We start from the raw sequence: 23,382 nt of genomic DNA, 5'->3' as shown, positions 1-23,382 counted from the left end.
TGGCCCCTTCCTCCACCTTCAAAGCCAGCAATGGCTGGCTGAATCTTTCTCATCCTGCATCACTCTGACCTCTGCCTCCATTACCCCATCTCCCTCTCTGACTCTGACCTTCCTGCTGCCATCGTGTAAGGATCTCGTGACAGCATTGGGCCCCCCCTGGGTAATCCAGGATCATCTCCCATCTCAAGATCATATCTGCAAAGCCACTTTTCTATGATTAGGTTGTTTGTGGATATTGAGCTGTATGAGTTGTTTGTATATTTTGGAGATTAATCCCTTGTCGGTTGCATCGTTTGCAAATATGTTCTCCCAGTCTGTAGGTTGTCTTTTCATTTTGTTTATGGTTCCCTTTACTGTGCAAAAGCTTTTAAGTTTAATTAGGTCCCATTTCCTCATTTTAATTTTTATTTCCATTATCCTAGGAGAGTGGTCCAAAAAGACATTGCTGCTATTTATGTCATAGAGTGTCCTCCCTATGCTTTCCTCTAGGAATTTTATAGTATCCAGTCTTACATTTAGGTCTTTAATCCATCGTGAGTTTATTTTTGTGTGTGGTGTTAGGGAATGTTCTAATTTCATTCTTTTACATGTAGCTGTTCAGTTTTCCCAGCACCACTTACTGAAGAGACTCTCTCTTTTCTCCATTGTATATTCTTGCCTCCTTTGTCGTAGATTAATTGACCATAGGTGCGTGGGTTAAAGCCCATTTTCTATGTAAGGTGACACATTCACAGGTTCCAGGAATTAGTACACATACCTCTTTGGAGGGGAGTAGACATTATTTTGCCAATCACAGCTCCCTCCCAAGTTCAGGGGCTGAGCCAGTAGGAGCCTCTCCGTGAATTACGGTTGTTACTAGCATGATCAGCTGGTCATGACTGATGTTCTGACTATTTGTACCTGGAACTTCAGCACCTCGAGGGTAGGTCTCCATTGTTGAATCAATGGCTTCTTCCTTCTGGAGAAACAGGTCTCGGGATGTCAGCACCACGGACAGCGAGGGCGCTATCCAAGGTACTGCTTAAGCCCACCCCTCTCTACCTCCCCCTCCGAGCCCCCGACATCCCTGCCCCTTCCAGATTCTGGGGGGCACATTAAGCTGAAAATTCAGCCCAAGTGTGCCCCCTGTTGACGTCTCCACCCTAACTGCCTCCCACTCCACCCTCACTTGCCCCTCAATTCCATTAGCATTTCTTCTGTTACTCAACTCTCCATAGATTCCTGCCTTGGAGCCCTTTGTAGCTGAAATGTTTGTTCTCAAATACCCCGCCTTCAGATTGTCTGAAGCTACTGTTTAAAGCATTTTCCCCACTCCCACTGCCCCGTTTTCTTGCCTTTTATTTATTATTATTTTTTAAATTTTTTATTTATTTATTTTTGGCTGCTTTGGGTCTTCGTTGCTGCGTGCAGGCTTTCTCTAGCTGTGGTGAGTGGGGGCTACTCTTCGTTGCGGTTCGCGGGCTTCTCATTGCGGTGGCTTCTCTTGTTGCAGAGCACGGGCTCTAGGCGCGCGGGCTTCAGTAGTTGTAGCACACAGGCTCAGTAGTTGTAGCTTGTGGACTCTAGAGCACAGGCTCAGTAGTTGTGTTGCACGGGTTTAGTTGCTCCGCGGCGTGTGGGATCTTCCCGGACCAGGGCTCGAACTCGTGTCCCCTGCATTGGCAGGCGGGTTCTTAACCACTGTGCCACCAGGGAAGCCCCTTTCTTGTCTTTTAATCATGCTCGCTAAACACAGTTGCTTCACTTGTTTATCATCTGTCTCTTTGAGACATGACCAAATATAAGTTCCAGCACTGGAAGAACCTTTGTGTAGAAGAGCTTCTGGCCTATGGTAGGTGCTCGGTAATGTTTGTCAAATGAGGTCAAGCTCTGAAGGTAAAGCAAAGATACCTGTGATGTCTCCCACTCTCTAGGAATCTCGAGACCCCCCACCCTGAAGCCACATAATGTCCTCTTTCCCTTAAGCACATATGAGCACCACCAATAGCAATAACAATGATAATTCATTTTTGGAGAGATTGCCATATATCAGGCCTCATGCTGATGCATGCATATTCTCCCTCTGGATTCTCACAATAGTTCTATGGAGGACATATTATTATTATTATCCCATTTCATAGAAGAGATAACTGAGGCTCAAAGAAGGGGTTAAGTGACACAGTGGCTACGAGAGGCAGCCAGGCTTCATATTCATTAGCCTACCCACCACCCTATGCTATCTCCCTGGGAAGCGGATTTATTGAGGTTTCCATGCTAGGCTGCTTTCCTGTGGACAGCACTTGATCCTCAGGAAAGAAATCTTCCATGGATCTAGAAGGAGCCCCCTGGTCACCCAGCATCAATGTCTCCTACCTTCTCTCACTGATGCTGGGAAGGCTGGGACCCCTGGCACCTTGGAGTTGGAATGGAGCTTGTTATGGGATGAATTGCATCCCCCCCCCCAAATTCATATATTGAAATCCTCATCCCCAGTACCTCAGAATGGGACTTTATTTGGAGATAGGGTCGCTAAGAGATAATAAAGTTAAAAGGAGGTAATTCAGATGGGTCCTAATCCACTATGACTGGTGTCCTTATAAAAGGGGGAATTTGAATCCAGACACACATAGAGGGACAGCGATGTGGAGACACAGGGGGAACATCATTTACAAGGCCAAGGAACACCTGAGACTTTAAGAAGCTAGGAGAGAGGCACAGAACAGGTTCTCCCTCACAGCCCTCAGAAGGCACCAACCCTCTTAACACTTTGATCTTGGACTTCTAGCCTCCAGAACTTCTAGCCTCCAGAGACAAGAAAAGTTGTTGTTTAAACTACCCAGTCTGTGGTCCTTTGCTATGGCAGCCCTATTAAACTAATAGAGAGCCCTTGGCTGGACCCAGGTACCATGATGTAGATGGGTTGGTGTATCATCAGGATAATTTGGATTATGCTAACCTGTGGGCCTGAAACAATACAAAATTAATTTCTCACTCCCAGGACGTATCCATCACAGGTCACCTGGGGATTCTTTCCCATGTGCCACACTCCATGACCCAGGTGATGAGCAGCAACTATCTGGAATGTTTCAGGTCACCATAGCTGAGGAAACTCTCTGGCGGGCCTCACACCAGCAGTTAAATACTCTGGCCCGGGAATGACACAGCATTTCTGCTCACTTCTTATTGGTCAGGACGAGTCACAGGGTCCTACCCAACCAAGAAGGGGCAGGACGGAACAGCCCTACCATGTTCTCTCAGAAGAGAGAGCATTGGAAACATTTGGTGAACGTTCATGACTAACAGAGTGAGTTGGGCTTTCACTGGAGCTTCAGACAACTTCTCTCTGAGATTTAGCTGATGCTAAGAAATCTTGGGGTTCCAGGGAGGGCCTGGGTTCTGGGTTGAGGGTCTTCCCTGCAGCCCACAGGAGCTGGACAAGAGTGGAGTCAGAGGAAGCTGATGGAGCCAGGCTCACAAGAGGGGTGTGTGTGTGTGTGTGTGTGTGTGTGTGTGTGTGTGTGTGTGTGTGTGTGTTTCTGGCCAGGTCTCTGGAAATGGCCATATAGAGATCAGACAGGGAAGTGACAACAATGTCTTATCTGGGAAGCTGAGTTAAAAGACCTCTTATACATAGAGTTAAAATATGACCCAGGGCTTCCCTGGTGGCGCAGTGGTTGAGAGTCCGCCTGCCGATGCAGGGGACATGGGTTTGTACCCCGGTCCGGGAAGATCCCACATGCCGCGGAGCAGCTGGGCCCGTGAGCCATGGCCGCTGAGCCTGCGCGTCCGGAGCCTGTGCTCCGCAATGGGAGGGGCTGCAACAGTGAGAGGCCCGCGTACCGCAAAAAAAAAAAAAAAAAATGACCCAGCAATACCACTCCTGTGAAAATATATGTCAATTGATGAGTGGGTGAACATACATATCCATACAATGGAACAGTATTTGGACCTAAAAAATAATGAAGTACTGATACATGTTACAATGTGGATGAAACTTGAAAACTATGCTAAAGGAAAGAAGCCAGATACAAAAGGCCGCATACTGTATTATCCCATTTGTATGACTGCTTCCATTAATATGAAATATCTAGAACAGGCAAATCCCTAGAGAAAGACAGATCAGTGGTTGTCAGGGGCTGGTGGGAGGGGGAAATGTGGAATGATTGCTAAGGAACACAGGGTTTCTTCCTGGGGTAATGGAAATGTCCTCTTTTTATCGAGGTATAATTGACAAAATTGTAAGATATTTAAAGTGTCCAATGTGGTGATTTGATAATGGACACAGTGGGAAAGGATGCCTCCCCAACTAGTTCATTAATACATCCATCACCTCACATGTTTACCTTTCCCTGTCTCTCCCTCTCTCTCTCTGTGAGAACACTTAAATTCTACTCTCTTAGTCAATTTCAATTACGCAATACAGTGTTATTAACTGTAGTCACCATGTTATACATTAAATCCTCAGACCTTATTTGTCTTCTAACTGAAAGATTGTACTCTTTACCAACCTCTCCCTATTTCTCCCACCCCCATTCTTTGGCAACCTCTTTTCTTCTCTCAGTTTCTATGAGTTCTACTTTTTTTTTTTTATGCTTTGTAGCTATTTTATTTATTTATTTATTTATTTGGCTGTGTTGGGCCTTCGTTTCTGTGCGAGGGCTTTCTCTAGTTGCGGCGAGCGGGGGTCACTCTTCATCGCGGTGCGCGGGCCTCTCACTGTCGCGGCCTCTCTTGCTGCGGAGCACAGGCTCCAGATGCGCAGGCTCAGTAGTTGTGGCTCATGGGCCCAGTTGCTCCACAGCATGAGGGATCTTCCCGGACCAGGGCTCGAACCCGTGTCCCCTGCATTGGCAGGCAGACTCTCAACCCCTGTGCCACCAGGGAAACCCTATGAGTTCTACTTTTTTCTTTTAGATTCCACGTACAAGTGATTGCAATATTTGTCTTTCTCTGGCTTATTTCACTTAGCAGAATGCCCTCCAGGTTCATCCATGTTGTTGCAAATGACAGAATTTCATTCTTGGGACTTCCCTGGTGGTCCAGTGGTTAAGAATCTGCTTTCCAATGCAGGGGACACGGGTTCGATCCCTGGTCGGGGAACTAAGATCACACATGCTTCGGGGTAACTAAGCAACTTCTGAACCTTCACACTCTGGAGTCCACACGCCACAACTAGAGAGAAGCCCACGTGCCACAACGAAGATCCCACATGCCGCAACTAAGACCCAATTCAGCCAAATAAATATATATATATATTATTATATATTTAATTTTTTTCATTCTTTTTATTTTTTAATTTTTTTAAAGATTTTTTTTGATGTGGATCATTTTTTAAAGTCTTTACTGAATTTATTACAATATTGCTTCTGTTTTATGTTTTGGTTTTCTGGCCCCAAGGCATGTGGGATCTTAGTTCCTCGACCAGGGATCGAACCCACACCCCCTGCATTGGAAGGCGAAGTCTGAACCACTGGACCGCCAGGAAAGTTCCCTCATTCTTTTTTTTTTTTTTTGCGGTACGCTGGCCTCTCACCGTTGTGGCCTCTCCCGCTGCGGAGCACAGGCTCCGGACGCGCAGACTCAGTGGCCGTGGCTCACGGGCCCAGCCGCTCCGCGGCATGTGGGATCTTCCCGGACCGGGGCACGAACCCGTGTCCCCTGCATCGGCAGGCGGACTCTCAACCACTGCGCCATCAGGGAAGCCCCTCCCTCATTCTTTTTAAAGGCTGATACTATTCCATCACATATACAGTGGAATGAATATATATGTATATATCTCACAGTTTCTTTACCCATTCATTCATCAAGGAACACTTAGGTTGTCTTCATACCTCGGCTATTGTGAATAATGCTGCTATGAAATAGGAGTGCAAATATCTCTTCTAGATAAGGATTTCATTTCCTTCGGATGTATATCCAGAAGTGGGATCACTGGACCATACGATAGTTCTGTTTTTAATTTCTTGTGGAAATTTTATACTATTTTCCATAATGGCTGTACCGATTTACATTCGCACCAGCAGTGCACAAGGTTTCCTGTTTCTCCGCATTCTGTGATGGAAATGTTTTCAGATTGACAGTATGATGGCTGCACAACTCTGGGAATACACTAAAACCCACTCAATTGTACACTTTCAATTGGTGAATTGTATGATATGTGAATTAGATCCAAAGACAGGGCAGGGGCCCTTTGGGAGCAGAGGACTTGGTGATTAAAAACAGGGGCCTGGGGGGAATTCCCTGGTGGTCCAGTGGTTAGGACTCTGCACTTCCACTGTAGGGGGCACGGATTTGATCCCTGGTTAGGGAATTAAGATCCCACAAGCTGTGTGGTGCGACCAAAAAGCAAAACAAACACACAAAAAACGGACCTGGACACTTCTCCAAGTTGGGTGGGGAGCTGCCCCTTGCCAGCTGGGTGACTCAGATTCCTCACCTGTGTCTTCTACATAATTTTAGTCCCCAACTCAAAGGGTTGCTTTGTGATTTAAGTTGAATGGAACAGAGCTCCTTACAGGAGGATGCGCATGTGTACGTACACACACACACACACACACGCACACACACACACACACACACACACACACACCCCTTCTTGGATCAACTCATCTCTTTGCCACCAGGGGGCGGTCCTGCTATAGTGTTTGGCCTATGGGTGGGGTTAAGTGTGGAGTCCCAAGCTAACTGCCTCCTTTTTTTTTTTGTACTTTAAGGTAAACAACATTTATTGGGCGGGGGCAGGAGGGTGCTTTTTCTCACTATAAAATGATTACCAGCGTGCTTAGTTAAAATTTTAAAACAGATAAAGCATAAAAATAAAGGTAATATATGTTCATTTGGAAATATATACTCATGATATATGCTCATTAGAACATTCAGAAAACATGGAGTATAAAAAAGGAGCATAAGTCATCTGAATTCTATCACCCAGAGGTGAACACTGCTAATAGTTTCTTCTCTTTTCCCCGTTTCTTCCTCTATGTTCAGTTTAAATGTCCCAGTTTTGCTTTTATTGAAACTCAGAGCCATGAATGAAAAGACAGACAGATTTGATGATATGGAAACACGCTGAACAAAGACAAAAGGGCCAACAAAGCAGCAGCCTGGAAGGAAATACTTGCAATAAAAATGATAGGCAAAAGGGCAATAATTGCTAATGTTTTATTAGCTGCTCACTGCATACTGGATACTGTTCTAGGTGCTTTATATACACAGCGTAATTTAATCCTCAACCCTGTGAGATGGGTACTATTATTATCTCTATTTCACAGATGAGAAACAGAGAGGTTAAGTGACTTGCCCAAGGTCACACAGCCAGTAAACAGCTGAGCTTGATTCAAAGCAGCTTGGCTGTGGGGTCCATACTCCTAACCCCTACATCATCTGGACTGTGTAAGCAAGCTAGGAATATAATAGCAGAAAAAAGAAAAAGAAGACAGCAACATGCTCTGTCTCACTAGTAATCAGACAAATTTTAGTCCTCATTCTTTAACTTGGCAAACATTAAAAATATTGCAGGCGTCAGGTCTTATGGAGAATTGGATGAATAATAATCATTGCCACACTGTCAGGAGGGGGAAATGTAAATTATTGCAAATTTTTGGGAAGGGAATTTGACTGTGGTCGAACAAAATATTTAAAGCACATCACCTTTGTTCTGGCCACTCTACAGTCAACAACTGATCCCATGAATATACGTTCCCAAGTGTGCTCATCTAAGACTTGCTTGCAATGATGCCGTTGCTTGTAAAAGCAGAACGTGGAAAACAGTCTTGATGACTGACAATAGGGGCATAGTTAGACAAATCAGGGCATGGCAGACTGTGGGAACACAGCACAGTCATTAAAAAGAATGAGACAGACCTATATTACTGACATGGAAAAAATCCCTGTGTATGTTACTGGTATATTGCTCAATGGGAAAAAAAACCACATAACATTGTATACAGTCTGACTGCATTTATATTAAAGAACACGAATGATACACAAGTATGTACGTGCATAAGACGCCCTGGGAATCTATTCGAAACAATTGACAGTAGTTCCCTCTTTGGAAGAAGTGGCAGGGCGACAGTTAAAGGGGGAACTTCTGTATCTTCACTTTTTGTATTGTTTGACCCTTTTTACAATGAGATTGTACTATTTCAATAAATTTTAAAGCCCCCAGAAAATAACTTGTTAAATATTCCTCTAAAACAGGACTACTCCTCCTCTCCCCTGCCAACATGGCTGCAAAATTATTTAACCAGTTCTTTCCTGCTGGGCATTTAAGTTGGTTCTAACTTTTCACTGTTACAAATGAAATTGGGATGAATATCCTTGTATGTTCATCTTTCTTTGCCTCTGTGATGATTCCTTTACGCTACTCCCAATGCATTAGTGAAGAAATAAATAGGCAACACGTATTTATTGTTTCTTTGCTTATGCTCTTAGGGAAAATAATGCCAGATGTGGAAATACTGGATTAAAAATAAGTGGTTGGGGAATTCCCTGGCAGTCCAGTGGTTAGGACTCCGTGCTTTCACTGCTGAGGGTACAGGTTCAATCCTGGTTGGGTGAACTAAGTTCCCACAACCTGTGCTGCGCAGCCAAAAACATAAAGAAAAAATTTAAAAATAATAAAAAATAAGTGGTTTTGTTAAAGTTCTCGATGCATTTTGCCAAGTGGCCTTGGAAAAAATGATCCTCACCACCAGCAGTGGAGGAAAAATTTCACTCCATGGAACACTTAAAGACATAGGACAGGATCCCAATTTTAAAATATCCACTGATGCAATTGAAAACCGAATAGCTCACATCCACGTAGTGTATTATGTGCCAGGCTCTGTTTTAAGCCTTTCATAAATCACTTTTTGATTTATTCCTTGCAACAATCTGACTTTGCCTCTTACTTTAAATGGAGGCAAGGAGGACGGAGTGACTTGGTCAGCGGTCTGAGTTTTTGAGTAAGAAGCCCAGAGTTGAACGTTGAACCTCTAACCAGAATGGCTTAAGGCTCTGTGTTCATGCCTTTTCTAATATCAAGGCAATCTTAACTTTTTTTGCAAATGGTAAGTTAGTAACTATTTTCCCCTTTACGGACCATAGTTTACGTCATGACTACTCCACTCTGCCCTTGTAACTCGAAAGCAATAAGACAGGATGTCTATGAGTGCACGTGGCTAGGCTCCGATAGAACTTATTTGTGGACACATGAAATTTGAATTTCCTGTAATGTTCAGGTATTGTCAAATAGTCTTCTTTGGATTTTTAAAAAAGTCAAAATCATTCTGAGCTTGCAGGCCATACAAACACACGCAGTGGGCCAGTTTTGGCAAGTGAGACATAGTTTGCCCAACCCTGTTTTATTTTTTATTTTTATTTTTATTTTTTTTGCGGTACGCGGGCCTCTCACTGTTGTGGCCTCTCCCGTTGTGGAGCACAGGCTCCGGACGCGCAGGCTCAGCAGCCATGGCTCACGGGTCCAGCCACTACGCGGCATGTGGGATCCTCCTGGACCGGGGCACGAACCCATGTCCCCTGCATCGGCAGGCGGACTCTCAACCAACTGTGACACCAGGGAAGCCTGACCCTGTTTTATTTTTATTTATTTATTTATTTATTTATTTTTTGAACAGCGGCGCACCCTGCAGGATCTTAGTTGCCTGACCGGGGATCGAACCCAGGCTCAGAGAAGTGAAAGCACGGATTCCTAACCACTGGACCGCCAGGGAGTTTCCAATGCCTACCCCTGTTTTAGATGTTCACATAAATCAAAGATATTAACCCATTGTAATTAATGTTGCAAATATTTTATACCAACTTATTTTATGGCTTGTTTGTTTGTTTGTTTGTTTTTGGCCATGCCACACGGCATGTGGGATCTTAATTTCCAGACCAGGGATCAAACCCGCGCCCCCTGCAGTGGAAGTGCGGAGTCGTAACCACTGGACTGCCAGGGAAGTCCCTTATGGCTTCATTTTTTTACTCTTAATTCTTTTATTGATCTGAAATTTATTTTGTCGCATGATGTATGATAAGGTTTGAACTAAATTTCTTTCCCAAATGGTAAACCAGTTGTCTAAGTTACATCTATCGAATATTCCATCCTTTCCCCACCAATTTGAAATGCCATCTTTATTATGAATTATTATTGAATATTTTAAAAATAAATTATGCTACATTTTTTAAAATTTTTTATTTATTTTATTTATTTATTTTTTTGGCTGCGTTTGGTCTCCGTTGCTGCACGTGGGCTTTCTCTAGTTGTCGTGAGCGGGGGCTACTCTTTGTTGCGGTGCGCGGGCTTCTCATTGTGGTGGCTTCTCGTTGTAGAGCACGGGCTCTAGGCGCGCGGGCTTCAGTAGCTGTGACACGCGACCTCTAGAGCTCAGGCTCAGTAGTTGTGGCGCACGGGCTTAGCTGCTCCGCGGCATGTGGGATCTTCCCGGACCAGGGCTCGAACCTGTGTCTCCTGCATTGGCAGGCGGATTCTTAACCACTGCGCCACCAGAGAAGCCCTATGCTACATTTTGTAGATAAGAAGAGAGATATATAGACAGTTGAAAACTAGAGTCTATTCTTTTCTGTTAATGTTTATTTATTCTTATAATAGTACCACACTATTTACATTGTTGTCATTTTATAGTAGGTTTCATTCTCTTTTCCAAAATTTTATTATGATATTCTTGCCTATTTATTCTCCCAGATATATTCGAGGTCAGTCTTCAAGGTCTTTTCCCAAGTGGCTTCCCCCAAGCCCACTGGAATGTTTATGTGTAAGTTTTTTTTGTTTTGTTTTGTTTTGTTTTTGCGGTACACGGGCCTCTCACTGTTGTGGCCTCTCCCGTTGCGGAGCACAGGCTCCGGACGCGCAGGCTCAGCGGCCATGGTTCACGGGCCCAGCCGCTCCACGGCATGTGGGATCTTCCTGGACCGGGGCACGAACCCGTGTCACCTGCATCGGCAGGCGGACTCTCAACCACTGCGCCACCAGGGAAGCCCTATTTGTAAGTTTTTTAAACCTATAAGTCAATGCAGAGAATGTCAGCAACCTTATAACATAAAGTCCCCCATTCATGAATAGGTTTTAGTTCTCCATTTAATTCAAGCCCTCTTGAGTTATATCTCACTTGTCCTGCACATTTCTTGTTGGTTTTATCTTAATTTTTATTATTATTGTGAATGAATGTATATTTTTATAAGTTGATCATCTCTGGCATTTGGGAAAGCTATTGAAGGGAGGAGATATGGGGATATATGTATAGCTGATTCACTTTGTTATAAAGCAGAAACTAACACGCCATTGTAAAGCAATTATACTCCAATAAAGATGTTTAAAAAAAAAACACACACAGGCATTTGGGTGATGTAATAATGAACTCCCAATCTGCTCACATCAATCCCTTGGAATAAATTATGGAGAAATCTGGATGACAGTCTTTCTAAAATGTATTACATGGAGTTAACTTTAATAAATTTATATAGCATTAATCCAGGTATGCCTGGAAGGCATTTAAAAAATTTTTTTTAATTAAAGAAAAGAAAAGCTATTGTTTCATATTTTTATTTTGTAACTGGCCACATTCATTAGTTCTAATAATTTTCAGTTAGCTGTCTGAGTAGACAATCATGTCAGTGGTGGACTGTCTCTGTTTCTTATTAATCGCATGGCATTTCTGATTCCTGCCTTGTTGCGTTGGCTAGCACTGTTAGAAATAAAGCGGAACAATACCGGTGATATTGGCCATCTTCATTTCTTGTAAATTTTTGTGAGAACTCACCTTGAGCATGGTGTTGGCTTTGATTTCAGAGTTTTTATCAGGAAAGAGTGTTAAATTGACTGACCCTCTGTAATGCACATTGACAGGTATGGTAGGTAAGCTGGGCTATTGAGATGATGATTGCCATATGATGTTTCCTTTTCAATTTCTTGATAGGACATATTACATTGATTTTCTAATGCCGAACCGGCCTTGCATTGCTGAGATAAACCCCACTTGATCATGATGTGTTTTCTTTTTAATATATGGCTGGACTCTATTTGCTAATATTTTTTAAGAGTTGTCTGTGTCCGTATTCATGAAAGATATTGGTCTGTGGGATTTATTTTTCTTGTAATATCCTTATCTGGTTATGGTATCAGGATAATGCTACCCTCACAGAATTAACTGGGAAGCATTCCCTCCTCTTCTTTTTCTGTAAGAGTTTGTTTAAAATCAGTATTATTTTCTTTCCTTCAGTTTTGTAGAATTCACTGGTGAAGCAATCTGGGCATGAAGTTTTCTTTATGGGAAGGTATTTAATCACAAATTCTATTTTTTAGTAGACACAGGCCTATTTAGGTATTTATTTCTTCTTTTTTTTATACGCACATATATATACATGTACATGAAATATCTTTATTGTTAGTTTTACAAAAACAGGGTCATATTATTCACACTTTTCTGCATTTTTCTTTTTTAAATTTAATTTTATTTATTTTTTTATACAGCAGGTTCTTATTAGTCATCCATTTTATACACATCAGTGTATACATGTCAATCCCAATCTCCCAATTCATCACACCCACACCCACACCCCCTGCTGCTTCCCCCCTTGGTGTCCATACATTTGTTCTTTACATCTGTTTCTCTATTTCTGCCCTGCCAACCGGTTCATCTGTACCATTTTTCTAGGTTCCACATATATGCGTTAATATACAATATTTTTTTTTCTCTTTCTGACTTACTTCACTCTGTATGACAGTCTCTAGATTCACCCACGTCTCTACAAATGACCCAATTTCATTCCTTTTTATGGCTGAGTAACATTCCATTATATATATATGTGCCACATCTTCTTTATCCATTCGTCTGTCGATGGGCATTTAGGTTGCTTCTATGACCTGGCTATTGTAAATAGCGCAGCAATGAACATTGGGGTGCGTGTGTCTTTTTGAATTATGGTTTTCTCTGGGTATATGCCCAGTAGTGGGATTGCTGGGTCATATGGTAATTCGATTTTTAGTTCTTTAAGGAACCTCCATACTGTTCTCCATAGTGGCTGTATCAGTTTACATTCCCACCAACAGTGCAAGACGGTTCCCTTTTCTCCACACCCTCTCCAGCATTTGTTGTTTGTAGATTTTCTGATGATGCCCATTCTGACCAGTGTGAGGGTCCTTTCTCCCTCTCTTCTCCTTCTGGGACCCCTATAATGTGAATGTTGTTATGTTTAACGTTGTCCCAGAGTTCTCTTAGGCTGTCTTCATTTCTTTTCATTCTTTTTTCTTTATTCTGTTCCACAGCAGTGAATTCCACCATTCTGTCTTTCAGGTCACTTATTCATTTTTCTGCCTCAGTTATTCTGCTATTGATTCCTTCTGCACTTCTAGTGCAGTTTTCATCTCAGTTATTGTATTGTTCACCTCTTTGTTTGTTCTTTAATTCTTCTAGGTCTTTGTTAAACATTTCTTGCATCATCTCGATCTTTGCCTCCATTCTTTTCCCGAGGTTCTGGATCATCTTCACTATCATTATACTGAATTCTTTTTCTGGAAGGTTGCCTATCTCCACTTCATTTAGTTGTTTTTCTGGGGTTTTATCTTGTTCCTTCATCTGGTACATAGCCCTCTGCCTTTTCATCTTGTCTATCTTTCTGTGAATGTGGTTTTTGTTCCACAGGCTGCAGGACTGTAGTTCTTCTTGCGTCTGCTGTCTGCCCTCTGGTGGATGAGGCTATCTAAGAGGCTTGTGGAAGTTTCCTGATGGGAGGGACTGGTGGTGGGTAGAGCTGGCTGTTGCTCTGGTGGGCAGAGCTCAGTAAAACTTTAATCCGCTTGTCTGCTGATGGGTGAGGCTGGGTCCCCTCCCTGTTGGTTGTTTGGCCTGAGGCGACCCAACACTGGAGCCTACCCGGGCTCTTTGGTGTGGCTAATAGCAGACTCTGGGAGGGCTCACGCCAAGGTGTACTTCCCAGAACTTCTGCTGCCAGTGTCCTTGTCCTCACGGTGAGACACAGCCACCCCGCACCTCTGCAGGAGACCCTCCAACACTAGCAGGTAGGTCTGGTTCAGTCTCCCGTGGGGTCACTGCTCCTTCCCCTGGGTCCCGATGCGCACACTACTTTGTGTGTGCCCTCCAAGAGCGGAGTCTCTGTTTCCCCCAGTCCTGCAGAAGTCCTGCAATCAAATCCCACTAGCCTTCAAAGTCTGCTTCTCTGGGAATTCCTCCTCCCGTTGCCGGACGGCCAGGTTTGGAAGCCTGACGTGGGGCTCAGAACCTTCACTCCAGTGGGTGGACTTCTGTGGTATAAGTGTTCTCCAGTTTGTGGGTCACCCACCCAGCAGTTACGGGATTTGATTTTATTGTGATTGCGTCCCCTCCTACCGTCTCATTGTGGCTTCTCCTTTGTCTTTGCATGTGGGGTATCCTTTTTGGTGAGTTCCAGTGTCTTTCTGTCGATGATTGTTCAGCAGTTCGTTGTGATTCTGGTGTTCTTGCAAGAGGGAGTGAGAGCACGTCCTTCTACTCCACCATCTTGAACCAATCTCCCCTATCTATTTCTTCTTAAGTAAGCTTTGGTAGTTTTGCATTTCAAGGAATTTGTTTATGCCATGTAAACTGTCAAATTTATCAACATAAATCTGTTCGTAAAAATACCCTCATTATCCTTTTAGTGTCTGAAGGGCCTACAGTGATATCCCCTCTTTTATGACAGTGTGAAAGTACTTTACAAACCTCTGCTTCTATCGCATTTGCCATCGTCCCGCTGGCCAAAACAGGTCGCATGGCTAAATCATTACTTCAATAATCTGCCACACGGTTCCTCTTCGTGGTAAGTTTCTGCCCCTAAGGAACAGATTTGTTCATATTACTGGCTGAGTGATTTTGCGTGACCAGTTTTATTTCTATAGGTGTAACACGATTATTGGCCATACATCAAGACTGCTTGTTGTATGGGCTACCTGTCCACACTGCACCCTGCATCTCCTCCTCTCAGAGTACTCACTGCAACTGTAATTAATGAATTGTGTCTGCAGCTATTCAGTGTCTGTTCCCACTAGAACATAAGCTCCACAAAGACAGAGACTATGTCTGTCTTTGTCTGGCTTGAATCCCCAACTTCTAGGGCCGCGTAGTTGCTCTTTAATTGATATATTCTAAATGAAAACCTACAATGCAACACATGACTTTTATCTTGACAATTATCTTCATGTCTTGGATACGTAATTTAATGGGGAAGCTGAGAAGCTAGGTGAGGGGGGCAGTGAAACTGATTCCACAAGCATGAATTGAGGACCTACTATAGGCATGATTCTGCTAAAGGAATGACTCTGTGGCCAGCAGAGCTAGAAGGGGCTGCTTCTCTCAGAAGTGAGCTCCCTGTTCATGGAAAGAATCAAGGATAGGCTGGATGAGAGGAGACAGAGATGCTCTGTGTGTGTGGGGGGGGTTGTTGGAGCTCTGGGTGAAGACTTGTACTAGCCAATGTTTTGAGTTCCTTTCGTGTCTAATATTCTTTTTTGTTTTCCCCAGAGTTTTTTTATCTTCCAGTTTTATTGAGGTATGACTGACACACAGCACTGTCTAAGTTTAAGGTGTGGAGCGTAATGACTTGACTTACATACATCATGAAATGATGACCACATAAGTGTGGTGAACGTCCATCATCTCATATTGATACAAAATTAAAGAAATAGAAAAAATTTTTTCCTTGTGATGAGAACTCTCAGGACTTATTCTTAATAACTTAATAACTCTTAATAACTCTCTGAATAGCTCTCATATGTAACATACAGCAGTGGTAATTACATTTCTCATGTTGTACGTTACATGAGGTACAGAACTTTGCACCTCTTTGGTTTCTAATAGTCTACAGTTCTGCTGCAGGGATTAAATTTGGGGAATGATAGGAAGTGGAAAAGGAGTATAAGGGAGGATGCTAGGAGGAGGAAGGGTGGAACTGTGGGGGGAGAACAGCTTTGGAGAGAGCAGAGCACAGGCATGGATGGTGGCTGGGGAATTTTAGGTGAAGTTTCCACTCTCTCTCATCTCGCTTCTTCATCTGACTCCCTCCCTTGGGCCTCCCCACACAGATACCCTTGAGACCACTTTCCCCAAGGTCACCATTGATGGCTACGTCCTTGTATCTACTTGTGATTGCTCACTCCTTCTCCCATGGACCCTCCAAGCCAGCCCCGAACACTGGGGATCCCTCTCACCTTCCAGAAGCTCTCACCTGCTTTGTCCTCAGGCTGTGTCTCATTTTCTTTGGGGCTTCAACTTCTCTGGCTCCACAGGGTATCCCCAGCCCTGACCATGACTCTCTTGAGGGGCTCACACACCATGGGATCATAGCAGATGGGGCCATCACAAGACCCCAAAGTTTGTGTGATTTGCTTTTTCCAGTGTGTCCCTTAGCTGTGCCCTTGGAGTTGAAAAGGGTGGATGGGCACAGCAATGAATTCAGAGGATGATAACAGAACCTTCATTTGTGTTGAATCCCCACAGTCTTCAGCAATGTCCAAAGAGCAATCAGAACCCCCTTCTCTCTCTTCCTCTTCCTCCTTCCCCTACGATCACCTTAGACTTTGCTTTTCTAACCTGCGAAGTCACTTCCTCCCTTCTGTCTGCCCACAGACCTCCTCCTACCAGAGGAGGGAAAGAGAGAAAAGAATGAAGTGGATAGAAAATTTCTTCCCATCAAGGACATGCAGAGGACAGAAGCCACACTTGAGATAGTCTCTTTCCCTTGACCTACATCAGTAACGAGTATCTGCATGAGTGTGTGTGTGTGTGTGTGTGCATGTACAGATACTTGCATTCATGAGTGTGATCGTATGGGTATTATTGGGTATTTTTAAAAAGCTTATTGGAGTATAGTTGATTTACAATGTTGTGTTAGTTTCAGGTTACAACATAGTGATTCAATTATACATATACATACATTCATTCTTTTTCAGATTCTTTCCCCGTATAGGTTATTACAGATTTTTTTTTTTTTTTTTTTTGGCTGCACTGCACGGGCATGTGGAATCTTAGTTCCCCAACCAGGGATCAAACCCGCAACCCCTGCATTGGAAGCACGGAGTTGTACCCACTGAACCACCAGGGAATTCCCTATTACAGAATATTGAGTAGCGTTCCCTGTCTATTTTATATATAGTAGTGTGTGTATGTTGATCCCAAGCTCCTGATTTATCTCCTCCCCGCATGTTTCCCATTAGGTATATTTTAAATGTCCAGTATGTATTCAGGGATATTTACTTAGTATTTATATATGTGTCCCACTGCATGTGTTTATTATAGACTAATTTTTAGAGCAGTTTAAGTTCACAGCAAAATTGAGCATAAAATACAGAATTCCCATACACCCCCTCCCACTCCCATGCATAGCCTCCCCCGTTCTCAACATCTCCCAGCAGACAGTACATTTGTAATGACTGACGAACCTACACTAACACATCAACATCACCCAGAGTCCATAGTTGACATTAGGGTTCACTCTTGGTGTTGTATATTCTATGGCTTTGGGCAAATGTATAATGGCATGTATCTGCCAGTATAATATCACACGGGGTGTTTTCACTGCCCTAAAAATCCTCTGTGCTCTGCCTCTTCACCCCTCCTTCCCCCGCTAACCCCTGGCAACCACTGATCCTTTAACCGTCTCCATAGCTTTGCTTTTTCAAGAATGTCCTGAAGTTGGAATCATACAGTCTGTATCATACAGCCTTTTCAGACTGGTTTCTTTCACTTAGTCGTCTGCATTTTTCAAAGTTCCTCCGTGTCTTTTCATGGCCTGACAGCTCATTTCTTTTTAGCACCAAATGACATTCCATTGTCTGAATGTCCCACAGTTTATCTATCCTGCTGAAGGGCATGTTAGTGACTTTCAAACCCTGTTGTGGGACTTGTCTGGTGGTGGAGTGGTTAAGACTCCGTGCTCCCAATGCAGGGGGCACCAGGTTTGATCCCTGGTCAGGGAACTAGATCCTACATGCATGCCGCAACCAAATTAAAAAAAAAAAAGCTCTGCTGTGTTTTTGTGTGAGGAACAAAATGGGCCAAATTATCCCTTTGAGACTATTTTACATTCTTGGAAGCACACGGGGCATCACCCATCGTGATCTGTAAAAGATTATGAACTTCTGCCCTCCTTACATCCCTCTGGGACCTGACACTCCATCTGTCCAAGACGAAACTCATCATCACCCCCTCCCTCACCCAACCCGGCCTCTCATCCCATGTCCCCATCTCAGCCCATGACTCCACTGTCTACCCAGTTGTGAAAGACAGAGATCTGAGCATCTTCCCAAACTCCTTCCCCCCCACCCCCCATCAATCAGCAAGTCCTGTCAATTCTCTCTCCCTTTTTTTTTTTTTTTTGGCCTGGCCGCATGCAGGATCTTAGTTCCCGACTAGGGATTGAACCCGGGCCCTCGGCAGTGAAAGCACCAAGTCCTAACCACTGGACCACCAGGGAATTCCCCAATTCTTTTTTTTTTTTTTTTTTTTTTTTTGCGGTAGGCGGGCCTCTCACTGTTGTGGCCTCTCCCGTTGCGGAGCACAGGCTCCGGACGCGCAGGCTCAGTGGCCATGGCTCACGGGCCCAGCTGCTCCGCGGCATGTGGGATCTTCGCGGACCGGGGCACGAACCCGTGTCCCCTGCATCGGCAGGCGGACTCTCAACCACTGTGCCACCAGGGAATTCCCCAATTCTTTCTCTTAAACACATTCTGAATCCTTGCTTTCTCTCTAGTCCCAAAGCCAAACCCTAGGATTGGCCTCCTAAGCCACGCACGCTTCTGTGGTCCACCTGGCCCGGGTAGAATTGTTTTGGAGATCCCAAGCCCCTCAAAGGCAGCCTTGAGTCTCACAGACATGCCTAGGTCTTTCTGGACTAAGTTTCCAGATTTGACCTCACCACCTGCACACCTGCATGGTTTTCAATGGGAGAGTGATTAATTCAGGCTGCCGGGGACATTTGGCAATGTCTGGAGACATTTCCGGTTGTCACAATCGGAGGGTGGCTGCTACTGGCATCTAGTGTGTTGCGGTCAGGGACGCTGCTAAACATCCTACAGCGCACAGCACGGCTTCCCACAGCAAAGAACCATCTGTCCCGAAATGTCAATAGAGCCCAGGGTGAGGAACACTGTCCTAGAACCACTCAGATCAATCCACAGACCAGTGCTGGTCCCATCCAGCTGATTACCCATCCAGATAAGAGAGTACAGAAAATAATAAGCGTTTAGAAACTTTCTAGTAACTTGGCCTCGTCATTTATGGATTATTGGGGCTTGTGATTTGCATGTTTTATACGTTCCTTATTTTTTAACCATTTTTTATTTTTTTAAGATTTGTTTTTTATGTGGACCATTTTTTTTTACAAGTCTTTATTGAATTTTGTTACAATATTGCTTCTGTTTTATGTTTTGGTTTTTTGGCCATGAGCCATGTGGGATCTTAGCTCCCCGACCAGGGATTAAACCCTCACCCCCTGCATTGGAAGGTGAAGTCTTAACCACTGGACCACCAGGGAAGTCCCCTTTAACCATTTTTTAAATTGAAGTATAGTTAATTTACAGTGTTGTGTTAGTTTCATGTGTATAGCAAAGTGATCCAGTTATACATATATACACACATATACATATATGTGTGTATATATGTATATTCTTTTTGAGATTTCTTTTCCACGTAAATTCTTTTTTTAATTAATAGGCTTTATTCTAGAACAAATTTAAATTTACAGAAAAATTGAGCAAATAGCACAGTTTCCATATAGTCTCTCCCCCAACTCACACACATAGTTTCCCCTATTAGTAACATCTTACACTAGTCTGGGACTAGTGAACCAATATCAATACATTATTATTAACTAAAGTTCACGCGTTATTCATATTCCTTCGATTTTCCCCGAATGTCTTCTTTCTGGTCCAGGATTGCACATGACATTTAGTTGACACGTCTCCTTAGGTTTCTCTTGGCTGCAACAGTTTCTTGAGCTTCCCTTGTCTTTGATGACCTTGACAGTTTTGAGGATTATGGTCGGTATACAGGAGGATGCCTCTCAACTAGAATTGTTTTTGATATTTCCCTCATGTTTAGACTAGGGTTATGGGTTTGGGGGGAGAAGGATCACAGAGGTAAAGTGCTATTTCCCTCACAGCATCTCAAGAGTACATGTTATCAACCTAATTATGACTTTGGTGTTGACCTTAATCACCCAGCCGGGTGATGTAGTGTGTTGAGCAGTTTTCTCCACTGAAAAGTTATTCTTCCCCCCAATCCCGCCCTCTTTACACACTGTTCCTTTGGGGAGGAGATCACTGTGTGCCGTTCTAACCATCCCTCAGGGTGCGGCACCTACATAAATTATCTGGAAACCTTCCATACCTGTCCTACATTTGTTAATGTATTCGATTATTTCTTTGTATCAGTGCAAACTAATGGACATTTCTTTTTATTCCTGGAGTTATAATCCAATACTATATTAGTGTCTTTGTTCACATGGCTCTGGCTTTGGCCATCGGGAACTCTTTCAGTCGGCTCTTGTGGACCCACAATATACCCCCATCCTTGATCCTTGTCGGCTGATCCTTGGTTTCTGGCACTATGCGTTTCTTTTTCTTATTTGGCCTCACCGCGCGGCTTGCGGGATCTTAGTTCCCGACCGGGGATCGAACACATGCCCTCTGCAGTGGAAGCATGGAGTCCTAATTACTGGACCGCCAGGGAAGTTCCATGCATGCCCTTTTCAATCTTCTTTTCCCATTGAAATTCATTTTTATTGCATTTTAGGGATTGGGGGAAAAAAAATTGGTCTGCACTGGCAAGAATTTGAGAAGCACTCCAAAACCTTCCAGCATCTTCCTCTATGTCCTTCACTCACACCCAGCTACAATGACCCATCCCGAGCACCAAACTTCTGCCTGCCCCAGAGCCTTTGCCCTGGCAGCTCTCTCTGCCTGGAACGCTCTCCCTCCAACTGTTCCAGGTCATCATTCCTGTCTCTGCCCATCTCCCTCTCCTCAAAGAAGCCTCCCTATTCCAAACTAAAGCAGCCGCACCCTGGTTATCTCCAGTACACTCGCTTTGTTTTGTTACGATCCCAATAGTTTGTCCGTTTCTGAAATGATGTCTTTGATGTATTTGTTTATTGCCTCTAAATGGGAGTGTCATGAGGACAGGCACAGCCCTGGGCATGCACAATAGTGTTTTGGTTTTTAAAAACATTATTTTGAAATATTTTAGAAATGTTTCCCTGAGGTCCCTGGGGGTCTGATAATAATCTCCCTCTACTCTGGCCAACCTTCAGAGGGGCCACCATGCGGTACTGTCACGGTGAGGAGGACAGAAACAGTGGCCATACCTGAATCCCATCACCACAGCTTGCTTTGGGCTTAGAGGCACAGAGAGGGGACCCCAACCCTCCTCCTCTGCTCTGAGATCCCCACAACTACAGGCCTCACCCAACCCCATTTGAAGGTCATAGATATTTAGAGAAGGTGGGCCAGCCTCGGGATGGAAGTTTCAGCGGGTGGAACTTGGATCCAGGTGACTTGGGCTCAAAGCCTCCTTCCATTCTCCTTGCCATGTGACTTCCGGGCTCTTGGCCTCAGTTCTTCTGTCTATAAGATGGGTATAATACTCACTATGCTGGGGGGGCGGTGAGGATTAGATGAGATTGTGCTGGGCATATAACACTCTCGAAAACTGTTACCTGTTAGCATGATCCCCGAAGCGCACACACGTGCAGAATTTTGCAGATGACTTTTTTTGGGTTCATACAGTTCCCTAAACCTAGTCCTGAACCCTTGACCTATACAGCCTCTAAGTCGTCCCCACCCCCAGCTTAATAAAACCAGGGCCCATCGAATGACAGGAGGCTTGAGAGCCAGGCCCCGGGTGAGCGAGGATGCTGGAAGCAAAGATGCCGGGAGGACAGAAGGGGACGGCGGGGAGGGGGCCACCTGGTGCACACAGGGGAGCCAGTGTGTCCGGAGCTGCCTGGGCCCCAGGAACAGGCCCCGGGGAGAGGTAGGACGTCGATTCCAGCAGGCGTGGGTGGGGCGGTCCAGCCCAGCAAGGCATTCCAGTCCGGCCGGTGTGGGGCTGGGCTCCAGGAGGCCCCCGGCTCCTGCTCTGACGCCGCCGGAAGCCCCCTGGCTCTCGCCTCCAAGGACGCCTGAGGGCCTGCGGGGCGCCTCCCAAGGCGGGAAAACCTTTGCCTGCATGCTCACAGCGCTTCCCCCGGCAGAGTGTACCAGCAAGCGGCAGGCACCGTCTTCACCCATGTTTACCCTTGGGGTCCACAAAGGTCACGAGAATCTCCCCAGGGAAAGCAAACACACGTGTGCGCCGGCAGGACACGCCACGCTCCCAGGAGGCGATGGGCACGAAGGCATGCGCTTCCCCGCCAGGTCACCTCCCCATGCCCTGAGCCCCAGATCCCCCGACAGAGCCGCAGATGGGGACACAGAAGCCCAGTGCGAAAAGGACTTGTCCAGGTCTTTCGCGGGGGGCGCTGGGACACGGGCCAGGGCACACGCACCACGCACATCCCACACGTGCGCTCAAACACATCTACACTAGCCCCGTGGTGCGTGCGCCCACACCTGCTACTGCACGGGCACATCCAGACAGGAGGGCCCACGCCCCAGCTCCCCTCCTTCAGGCACACCCACCCACTGCCCCATGACACCCACGCCTCAAACACGCCTGTGCAACGCATGTTAAGGGGATGGGGAATTTCTACAAAGGCTGGGGCTCAGGGACCACCATGGGTGGGGGGGAGGGGTGGTTCTCAGGAGGCTGACTTGCTGTAGTGATTTCTCATCTCATAAAAAAATTTTTTTTCATTTACTTTCTTTTTTAAATTATTTATTTATTTATTTTTGGCTGCGTTGGGTCTTTGTTGCTGCGCGTGGGCTTTCTCCAGTTGCGGTGCGCAGGCTTCTCATTGCGGTGGCTTCTCTTGTTGCAGAGCACGGGCTCTAGGTGCGTGGGATTCAGTAGTTGTGGCACGCGGGCTTCAGTAGTTGTGGCTTGCAGGCTTGGTTACTTCATGGCATGTGGGATCTTCCCGGACCAGGGCTTGAACCCGTGTCCTCTGCATTGGCAAGCGGATTCTTAACTACTGTGCCACCAGGGAAGCCCTCATCTCATAGAATTTTATACAGTCAAGAAACACTGTTCTGTGCGTGTCTGTGTATAGATTGAAAACCCCCACCGTAATTGTAAAAATTCACCCACCTGGTCTCACTTATATATGACAAACAAGTGCATCTAGATGCACACAAATACCCTTACACACCCACAAAACCATTCAAAACACAACTCCTTACACATGTACACCTACTCACACACTACAGCCATATGTTCACAACCAGGCACCCATAAATGCACTTACACATAAAGAGATACATTCAGATACTCA

Source organism: Tursiops truncatus, chromosome 3 (genome assembly GCF_011762595.2).
Source record: "Tursiops truncatus isolate mTurTru1 chromosome 3, mTurTru1.mat.Y, whole genome shotgun sequence".
NCBI classification, from domain to species: Eukaryota; Metazoa; Chordata; class Mammalia; order Artiodactyla; family Delphinidae; genus Tursiops; species Tursiops truncatus.
This window is presented reverse-complemented; position numbering follows the sequence as displayed.